At 38.5% G+C, this 10,810-nt stretch overlaps 1 pseudogene; it reads left to right on the forward strand.

Annotated features, from left to right (window-relative positions):
* The first annotated feature begins 1,778 nt into the window (after positions 1 to 1,778).
* On the forward strand, positions 1,779 to 1,878 carry LOC130464563 (uncharacterized; annotated as a pseudogene).
* The last annotated feature ends 8,932 nt before the right edge of the window (positions 1,879 to 10,810 follow it).

Genomic DNA, 10,810 nt, shown 5'->3' on the forward strand with positions numbered 1-10,810 from the left:
GTTTAATAAGTGATTTAGAGGTCGGGGCGTTACACATGCGCTTTTTCCGAGGAGTTATTAGAGTTAGTATGAGTCAATTCAGTGTTAAAATAATCATTAGAAACATTGACTCCAAAACATGACTCCTCTACCATAGGGCTCTTAGCAACATGGGTTAAATTGAAAGTAACCTTGTCATCCCCCACATTCAAGGTCAGCTTGCCATTTTTGACATCTATGATTGCCCCCGCAGTGTGTAGGAAAGGTCGACCTAAAATAATAGGAATCTGCCTGTCCTCTTCCATGTCCAACACAACAAAATCAACAGGAATAAAAAATTTACCCACTCTAACAGGCACATCTTCTAAAACACCTAGGGGGTATTTTACAGATCTATCAGCCATTTGCATAGTTATGTTGGTAACTTTTAAATCACCCATGTTCAACTTAGTACATACAGACAGGGGCATGACACTAACACTGGCACCTAAATCACATAAGGCTTTGTCAATAAAAAGGTTGCCAATATTACACGGGATAGAGAAACTCCCGGGGTCCTTCAACTTGGGTGGAGACTTACTTTGTAGTAAGGCACTGCACTCTTCAGTGAATGCAACAGTCTCCACCTCACTAAATGCTCTCTTCCTAGTCAAGATGTTTTTCATGTATTTAGCATATGCAGGTACTTGAGTAATTAATTCAGTGAAAGGGACCGTTACCTGCAGATTCTTTACCACTTCTAAGAACTTACCAAACTGCTTGTCTAGCTTGTTCTTTAGCTGACGGTGAGGGAAGGGAAGTTTGATAGGTGGAACTTGTATCTAAACTTTCTTCTCAACCCTTGTGCTAGCCTCCTTCTCCTTGACCACCTTCTCACTTTCCTCTAGCACAGCACCACTGACAGGTACTTCAACCTATTCTTCAATAGGCGGCCCATCATACTCATATCCACTCCGCAAGGTGACAGCATTTACAGACTCTCTGGTCACAGGCTATGAAGGGAGTTGACCTTTGGGTCTCTCTGCAAGAGTAGTAGCCATTTGTGCCAACTGTTTATCCATGATCTTGTTATGAGCAGTGAGGGCATCGATTTTGGAATCTTTTTCGCTCAGAGACCTCTGCAATTCCAACATCATATTCCTCATCTCTACAAGCATGGGATCAGGCTGTGTGGGTTGAGGTTGTGGAGGAAAACCAGGTGGTCCACTAGGCTGCGGGTTATAGTTACTCCGCGGTTGGTATGACTGTTGTGGTGGTGGTTGGTACTGTTGTTGTGGTGGTGGAGGGTGTTGAATCTGATGGGTGTTCTGGACATTAGTACTCCGATATTATAGTAGGGGGTTGTTTTTATACCCCTCATTGTAAGAGTTGGAGTACGGATTGTTCTGCTTGTAGGACTGGAATGCATTCATTGTTCGATAGAGCTCCGGCATTCCTGTGCATAATGGCCTTGCATCCCACAACTATTACAGACATTGGCAGATTGAGCACTCATTGCAGCGACACTAGCATGTTGGGTGGATTGGGAAGATGCGATCTGCATATTATCTAGCTTGTGATGTAGGGAAGTTAGCTGAGTAGTAAGCTGTTCAATAGAATTCATCTCATGCTTAACACCCCGGTCGACAAAACCTCTAGGATTCCCATATTGGGCACTATGGATGGCCATCTCCTCAATCACCTCTAAATCTCTAGGCACCTCCAGTTGCATAAATCTCCCACTGGCAGCTGAATCCAAAAGACACCTAGACTCATTACCCAGACCATTATAAAACTGCTGAACCAGAAACCAGTCATCCAGACCATGGTGCGGGCACTCTCTTTGCAAGTCCTTGAATCTCTCCCAAACTTCGAACAAACTCTCATCTGCTTGTTGAGAGATACCTAGTATCTGACCCCTCAGACGAGCTGTCTTCTCAGGTGGGAAGTATTTAACATAGAACGCAAGGGCCAAGGAATTCCAATCGGTGATTTTCATAGCTGCGCGGTTGAGACTGTTAATCCATAGCTTTGCCTTCCCACTCAATGAAAATGGAAAGAGTATTTCCATAGTCTGCTCCGGTGTTAAATTCTTCTGCTTAATGGTGGCACAATACTGAATGAAAGACTGAATATGGAGATTAGGATCTTCACCCTTTTCCCCACCGCATTGGTGTCTCTCGATCATGTTTATCAGCTGGGGTTCGATCTTGAAATTCTCGACCGCAATGGAAAGCATGATTGCCTTGGGAAGCATAGACAGACGTGGTTTAGAATAGTCTGTAAGCCTTGGCACAAGTGGGGGTGGTGGTGCTTGGTCACCCATCTCTGAATCTGTATGGAATAGATTGCTAATCAGATAGTCGGATTCATAGTCAGAATAGTCTCTCAACTGTTCAACGAATCTACGCCGTCTACGAAAGGTTCGTTCAGGTTCAGGATCGAACGAAGTCAGATCGCTGGTATGGACAGTCCTGGGCATAAACAAGCAAAAACTAGAAAACAGTCATGAGATCCGATCTCAAGGAACGGGAGTCCCTTGAGAAGTAACAAACAATAATCTAGAAAAACAATTAATAACAGAAAATAAAACCGTTTCCCCGGCAACGGCGCCAAAATTTGACAGGCTAAATCGCACTCCTTTCAAAGATAAACCTAATGTTCACCAACTAAAAATATAGCAAGGGAAGCAGGGATCGTATCCACAGGGAAACAATGTTCTTTCTACTATTAATCGACAATTCTAGACTATTGGGAAACAAGAATTGGATTGGTTTGTATATTAAACTAAAGCAAATAATCAAATCGGAAAATAACAATATTAAAGGAATCTAGGGCAGCGATTCACCATAAATGCAGTCTGGGATTGGACAACGGAAAGTAACAATCAATTAACAATCATATCTAGGAAAACATGCATCTCTCGAATCTTATGGATTCCTTAGGATAGAACAACTAGCGGGCTCTCGCTACGTACTAGAAATAATTCCTATCTAATAGCCACAGACCAAAAAACATCAGATTTATACCTCTCGGCGCATAATCTAAGGTTAATCAAACTCAAATTAAAATAGTCCGGCCGAACAGAATTGATGAGCAATAATAATAAGCTATAGAAATTACAATCAATCAATCGATTAATCAAGTCCACATATAATCCCAATCATGCATTCATGGATCCCCTAAACCCTAGAAATTAAACTACTCACTCATGATAATAAATAACAACGCAATTAACATAATGGAAAACATTATTAAAGCAATGAATTAAATTAGAACAAGAAATAATACCGAATTAAAGGACAATGGAATAATAAAGCTTGAATCTTTGATTAAAATTAAAACTAAGTGTTTGGAGAAAATAAAGAGGACTAAAATAAACTAAGTAATTTTTTAGACTAGAATAATGGATGTCACTAAAAATATAAGGGGCTAGTATTTATAGTTTGCCCAAAATAGAGCCCAAAATCGGTAATAAAAACTCGCGAAATACGCTGGAGGTTGGCGTCGCCCGATCGGGAGACGCTTCGCCCGATCGGGCGATGTGCTCGATAGTCGGCCCGATTGGGCGAAATTCCGCCCGATCGGGCGGTTGCAAAATGCCCAGAACAGCGCCTAGAATGACCGCCCGATCCGGATCGGGCGAATCCCGCCCGATCGGACGCTTGTTGAAGCTGCACAATCCTCTATCTTTAAAACGTAATATCTCCTTTGTTATTCGTCGGAATTAGGCGAGTGACCACTTGTTGGAAAGCTATTGAAGTCTAGAATCCAACCCAATTGGAATTACATCATTTGGAGTTGTAGAACTTGAGTTATGCTTAAAATAGTGGACTATAGTCATTTTTGTACTTCCTTCGTTATTCGCTTTGCTTCAAAACTCTTCAAACTTAATGTTTGTGCTCTCGAAAGTACATAATCTCTTGTATTGATTCAAATGAGTAGGAAATGCACAAAAATATGCTAATTCCTACAATGATGAACCTGAAACTACAAACACACTACAAGGAGCACATTAGTACTAAAAATCGCTCCGAAGAGCTCATTTGAGATCAAAAAGTACTAAGGGAGTACGGGGGTAAAAACTCTATATAAAACACACATATCAGTAGTCCACACATGGCTTAGTGTTGTAGGCTCGAGTTCATAGAATGCTTCATTCACAACCTCCATCATCTTGTTAACATCTCTGGGCATCTTTTTGTGCTTGAGTGATTGTATGCTTCTAAAAAATCCGAGGTCTAGTATGTTTAAATCGAGACTGTATGGTGGTTGGTTGCTTAAAATGAAAGGAAAACCTTCTTGTTGATAAACTTGCTGCCATACCAGGAGGCCTGTTCATCGGTCCAAACCCGGACCGGATAGGACCGATGACCGAAAGAATAAAATTCGTGACCCAAAGACCAAACCGAAAATAATCGGTCCAAGACCAGACCAGATTGATAAAACCGATCTGAAATCCGGACGGACCGATTGGACCGGTTAAAAACAACTCTCTATTAAAAAAAATTAATAACCAGTCATGATCAATAACAATTTTTACTAATTGAACTCCTAATCAACTGATGGTATTCGTTTAGCTTGGTACCTGCAACATGCTGCAAATTTGACCTTGATTATAATTTAGGAAAAGAATGTCCAACTGAAATACTCATAATAGACAAAATCTACAGACTGGACCATAAATCATACTACTCTACTAGTTTATGCATATGTAAATGCAACTAATAAGGCATTTAGCCATTTTTTATTACATAAAAAATTGGTCTTCTCAAAATCCTCTAATGTAATCAAACATTCAAACGTACAAAAAGTCCAAAAGTGTGAAACATGTTCACAAAAAAAAAAAAAAAATTGTAATACACGCTAAACTCATATCTTTGTAAAATGAAAACTAAAACTAACTGAATAAGGCCCACAAGGATCAACCAACTTCTTTGAATATAAAATTATCCGATATTATTAATCTGCATAATTAAAAAAAATGGTTTTTTCATGAAATGCCCCTGAGGTTTCACGAAATTCACCAAATACCCCTGCCTGTTTCCAAATACATAGTATACCCCTATTTTTCCATATTGTTCATAAAATGCACTTGGACTTAACGTACGTTAGTCCCTCCATTAGCAGTAGTTTACGTTTTTGCCCTTATGTGGCTTAAGTCCCTACTCATCTTCAATCTTTCTATCTCCTCCCCCTCAACCCACCCAAACTTTCTCTCTCCTCCAAATGAACCAACACTACTCTTCACCGCCGTCACCACCTTTGCCCCCGCCACCGTCGCCAACCTCAGCCCAGGGTTTGACTTCCTCGGTTGCACCGTCGATGGCATCGGTGACCTGGTCAACTCTCCATCTCCTCCAGTTCCGGTGATGCTTCTTCCAAACTCTTCAAAGATCCCCTTCTCACCTACGCTGGAATCTCCGCCCTCGCCGTTCCGACTCACTACTCGCGCTCCCTCCTCAAAACCCTAGCTTCTTCTCCCACCACAATCTCCACCGCTTATGCCGTCGTCACCCGGTTGCAGAAACATAATCTCTGCTTCTCCTATGAATTTCTCCACTCCATTTTAATCCACGCTTTAGGGAAATCGGAGAAGCTCAACGAAGCATTCTTACTTTCGCAGCGCCAGAAATTAACCCCATTAACGTATAATTCCTGAATTAAAGCTTGCGCCAGAAACGACGACCTTGAAAAATCCCTAAATTTGATGTCTAAGATGCGGCAAGATGGGCATCCTCCTGATTTTGTGAATTGTAGTTTGGTTTTTCAGTCAATTGCGAGGACGAATAACAAGAATCACGACGATTCATCGGTTTTGGTGAGATTGTATGACGGGATGAGGTATGAAAGAGTTGAACTTGATGCTCAGCTTTTGAATGATCTAGTTGTAGGGTTTGCGAAATCAGGGGATGTTGATAGTGCATTGTGGGTTTTAGGTGTGGTTCAGGGGAATGGTTTGAGTCCTAAAACTATCATGTCGATTTCGGTTATTTCAGCTTTGGGAAATTCGGGGAGGGTCGAGGTTAAGTCGATGGCTAGGTTTGCGAGGTGGTGGTGGTTTTCCACTATAATATCTAATTCGCCATTATTACCAGTGCTTCAATTATCAAAGGCATTTCTACTCGTGATAGAAACAAAATCTTAACTTACAGTAGAGAACAGAACATACTGCATAAGCCTATAAGAGAAGATGATGGATGAAAAAGTCCTTAAACTGACTCAAGCATATACCATATGAGCAAAGGCAGAGAAGCTGAAAGCTTGGTAACTTTATTTTATTAGGGTTTACCCATGTAATATGGGTAACCTGACATTCCAACGGGCATAGAAAGTGGCATTCCAAATGTGTCTTTCATGGGTGGAGGTGCATAAGAAACTTGGGATGGTGTTGGTCCTTGTGGATATTGTCCTGGTGTCATTGCAGGTAGAGGTGCAGTTGTTGCTGGAGGATTAGTGTAAGTAGATACCGGTGGATATGATGGCATGTGTTGTGGGTAACTGTAGCCAAGCGGTGCCTGTGCTTTCCCAAGCTGTGGGTATCCACTTGCATTAGGAGGAATCATAGGAACATGTGTTGAGGAAAATTGACTTTGGAGTTGTTTTGTTCTTCGTATCAGCAAACTCCATTGTAATGTTTTGGCCCTATAAATAGTAAAACATATTTGATGAGTACCTTGTTATTCTTTTATCAATAAAGAATACAACATTGAATAAACTGCTCTACTTCATTGCTAAGAAAATTCGAAATGTAAACTAGTCGTTAGATTCAAATTCTGCAGTTTAAAAGCAGTTTGGGTATTTGGTGCAAACAAGTTTACAAATAGGTGTATATTATGCAAAACGTTTATAAATAGGTGCATTTGGTGAATTATAAACATGACTTAACGGAGGATTAACGGAAAGTCATAATAGGGGTATTTGGTGCACAGTACAAAAAAAATAGGGGTATACTATGTATTTTGAAACACGCAGGGGTATTTGGTGAATTTCGTGAAACCTCAGGGGCATTTCATGAAAAAACCGTTAAAAAAAAGTAGCATTAGTATTATCATAATAAAATAAAAAATTACGTAATCCATAAACATCAAATATAGTAGTCAATTATATTTTACTAATATAAAACCTTGACATTTTCTTACCTCAATCATAATAAAAAGAATTGTTCATCATTTGTCACCACTTAATGAAGACCCTTCAAGCTCTTAAAGATAATTTAAGATTAGTTGAGTTTGAAAGACTTATTATAATTTGGTGGCATATATGGTTCATACGCAACTCAGTAATTTTCAAAAATGAAACTCTCTCCGTATTCCAAGCTTGCACCATTATTAGAACTTTTTACAAAAATTGGAGCTCTTCCAAAGATATAATCTTGGAGGACAACGATCCTCCTGTAAAGACTAATAACTAGAAGAAAAAGGTTTCCAACAGCATTGAAGTTTCTTGGATCAAGCCGCCTTCAGATTTTCATAAGTTAAATTTTGATGGGTCAAAATTGTCCAATGGTCAAGCATATCGGTTTTGTTATTAGAAATGATTCAGGCGAACTTGTGTTAGCCGGAGCCAAAGCCCTCCCAAGTAGTTACTCTGTTATCCAAGCGGAAGCAGTAGGTATGCGGGAGGGTATTAAAGGAGCTATTTTCCTTGGTATAAAAAATCTAATCATTGAAGGGGATAATCTCCTAGTAATCAATGGTTTGAAACGTACATGGAAAATTCCTTGGGAGATTAACACTATTATTTGTGATGCAGAGATGGACCTTGCTTGTTTCGGCTCTTTCTCGGTCAATCACTGTTTTAGGGAAGCTAACCAAGCGGCGAAACTTCATGGCGGGTAAAGGGACTAATCTGAAAATCATGAAGTATTGGTTCTCTTCGTGGGATAACACCCTCTCTCTCATCATCCGTAAGGATGCTTTAGGTTACATTTATGTGAGGGTGTAATCTAGTTTCTTCTCCTTATCAAAAAAATATATAACAATAATAAAAATGAAGAGTTCTCAAATTATAACAATTTAAGAATAAAAACTAAGTCAGTAAAAAATTAGATAAAAAAACCAAATTTATACAAAAATATATTAGTAAACAAGGAACATACCCTTCTCAAGTGTCTCTAAATATTCCAACTTTTCCTCCACATTCAACCTCTCATCGTTCTCTTTCTTAAGGAGAATCCAATCTTGAGTACAAATAAGAGCTTCTATCATCTTTATAAATATGTAAAATTTAAATAAACGTTAACCAGTAAAACAAGTAAAATAAACATAATATTAAAGTAGTAATAAAATTACCTTAATAGTCAAAGAGATTCTAAATTGATCAAGATGAGGACCCCTTGCACTAAATGTAGACTCAGATGCAACTATATATAGGAACTGCTAATACATTACGAGCTATACGTGCTAAGATCGGATACCTATGAGCATTCATTTTCCACCAACCTAATATATCCATATCCAATTCATGTTCCCCTAACTGATCATTTAAGTATATATCAAATTCTGAACTTGAATATCTGTTATCAGTTCTCAACTTTTTCACTTGTTCTTCAATAACCTTGTTGAGATCAAGCTAGTAGAATGTGAAGAACTTGCAGAAGTTACCTCATCGTTATTAGGACTAAAAGGTGCATATATCCTCCTATAGTCATCAAACAACTTACACGCTTTATTATGCACCGCTTCACCTAATTCCTCACCTTTAGTTGTTCCACACATACGATCAAAAATAAGTTTTAAACCTACGGGCTTCACTTTTGGATCAAGAATAGCACCCATGTAGATTAACACATTCATCTTCTCAAGTTGCCCCCAATATTTATCAAACTTCTTTTTCATTGTTGTAGCCATTCTCTTAAAGTCAATATTTCACAAGGCAAACATTTATTTAATTGATCTAAAGCACGTGCAATAAAAAAGAATGTTGAATTGCTAGTCACATACAAGGAGCTAGAAACTTGTTCAATCAATGTCTTAAACACCTTCAAAAATAAAGCAAACCCTTCACATACCTTCCAATAATTTTCTGAGGGAGCCCCTGCATTTTCCATTTCTAATTGTAATTCAATAGGATCTTTATTATCATCTCCGGCAAGCTCAGCTTCCATAGTAGAATCTAGTCGGGGAAGAGTTGGAATATCCATCCTGCAAAAAATATCACGAAACTTCAAGGCTCTATCTAACATGTCAAATGTAGAGTTTCATCTAGTAGGAACATCTAAATTTGATTTCAGATCACAACCAGGTTTTATGTTCTGCCTTAATGACAGAGAAGTAAGCTGAAAAAGTGCTAAGAAAAGCACAATTGCGGATTCTACAATTGAAGCCGAGTACATTGCTGCCTCAGAAGCAGCAAAGGAAGATGTTTGGACTCGGAAGTTCATTGAATAACTTGAGGTTGTCCCCTCCATAAAGGGACCAATGGCTTTATATTGCGATAATAGTAGAGCCATTACCCAGGCAAAGGAGCCTAGGAGCTACCAGAGTGTCAAACATATACTACGACGATTTCACATACTTCGAGAAATCTTTGAACGGAAAGAAATCAAGATTTGCAAGGTTAGAACTGATGACAACCTCTCAGATCCATTGAATAAACTGTTGCCACAAGTGAAGCACAACGCACACCTAGCAACCATGGGAATCAAGCATATTGGAGAATGTCTTTGATTTTCTTCAGTTTTGTTTTAGAACATTTGTTGCATATGTGTTTAAAAAAATTGGTTTAACCATTTCATATTTATGAAATTTTATGTTTCATATTCATTTATTTTTGGTTTAGCATTAAATGATAAAAGTCCAAGTGATTTAAAACTTTCAAATGGGATATCAAGGATGGATTCTTTGATAGAGAAACACCCATAAGTGAACTTGAATATTGAAATCACAAAGGATCCATAATCCATGTCATTGAAAGGTTGGACGAACAATGACTAATGAAGATTAGATTGTAAGTAGATTTATAGTTCAGTTTCTTGAACTAAATAAGACTTGAATGTCGGAAATATTTTGCATATATACTTATTGGATTTCGTATCGGATTGACCATGAGAACACTTTAAGAGATTAAAGTCATGTCATAAGTCGTTCTCATTAATGGTGATTAGAACTATTCTTCAAAACATGAGTACTTATGATTGCTTGTTTGAATATTAGTTCGCTTTAATGCTCGCTAAATGTCGCACCGTAAAAGTAGACTATAAAAGCAGTATTCAGGCGTATTATGAACCAAAGTAAGCCTTCATAGATTACAAGACTGGATTTTCCTCCTATCTTTAATAGGATATGGTGTTGTTGTGTAATAAGGCCTCTGGGAGAGTTAGATACTGTGAAAATACATGGCCGTGCTCAGAATGGTTAAGGCTTAACCTTCTGTAAAAGTTTAACAGTTAAACTCAGAAATCCGAGAAACACTTCTAGACCTAATAAGGTTGGATCTTACCTTACGTTCAGCAAGTAACACTAAGCGACAAAGGAATGTGAATGCACACTTGTCTAAAGGACAAGTGGGAGACTGTAGGAAATGTGTCCTTCACCAAGGTGCATCTGTCTAATACCAAGGTTCAGATTAATTACGAATAATTAATTCAGTAAGATCAAGTGATCGGAACAACTAGCTGGAGCGATGTTTCCGATCAGTGAGTTATAATCCTTATTAGGCTAACAACTTACTCTTGACTGAACCTACGAGGTCGCACCAATAACATAAAAAAGATCGCCGGATTAAATGAATCGAAAATTCATTTAATGGCTTTTAGGGAAATTATTTCGGAAAACATAAATATATGATAAGATGTTGGATCAGAATCGTATATCGTATATTGGTAAGCTAGGAAAAATGAATAATCGTA

Source organism: Spinacia oleracea, chromosome 6 (assembly GCF_020520425.1).
Source record: "Spinacia oleracea cultivar Varoflay chromosome 6, BTI_SOV_V1, whole genome shotgun sequence".
Taxonomy (NCBI): domain Eukaryota; kingdom Viridiplantae; phylum Streptophyta; class Magnoliopsida; order Caryophyllales; family Amaranthaceae; genus Spinacia; species Spinacia oleracea.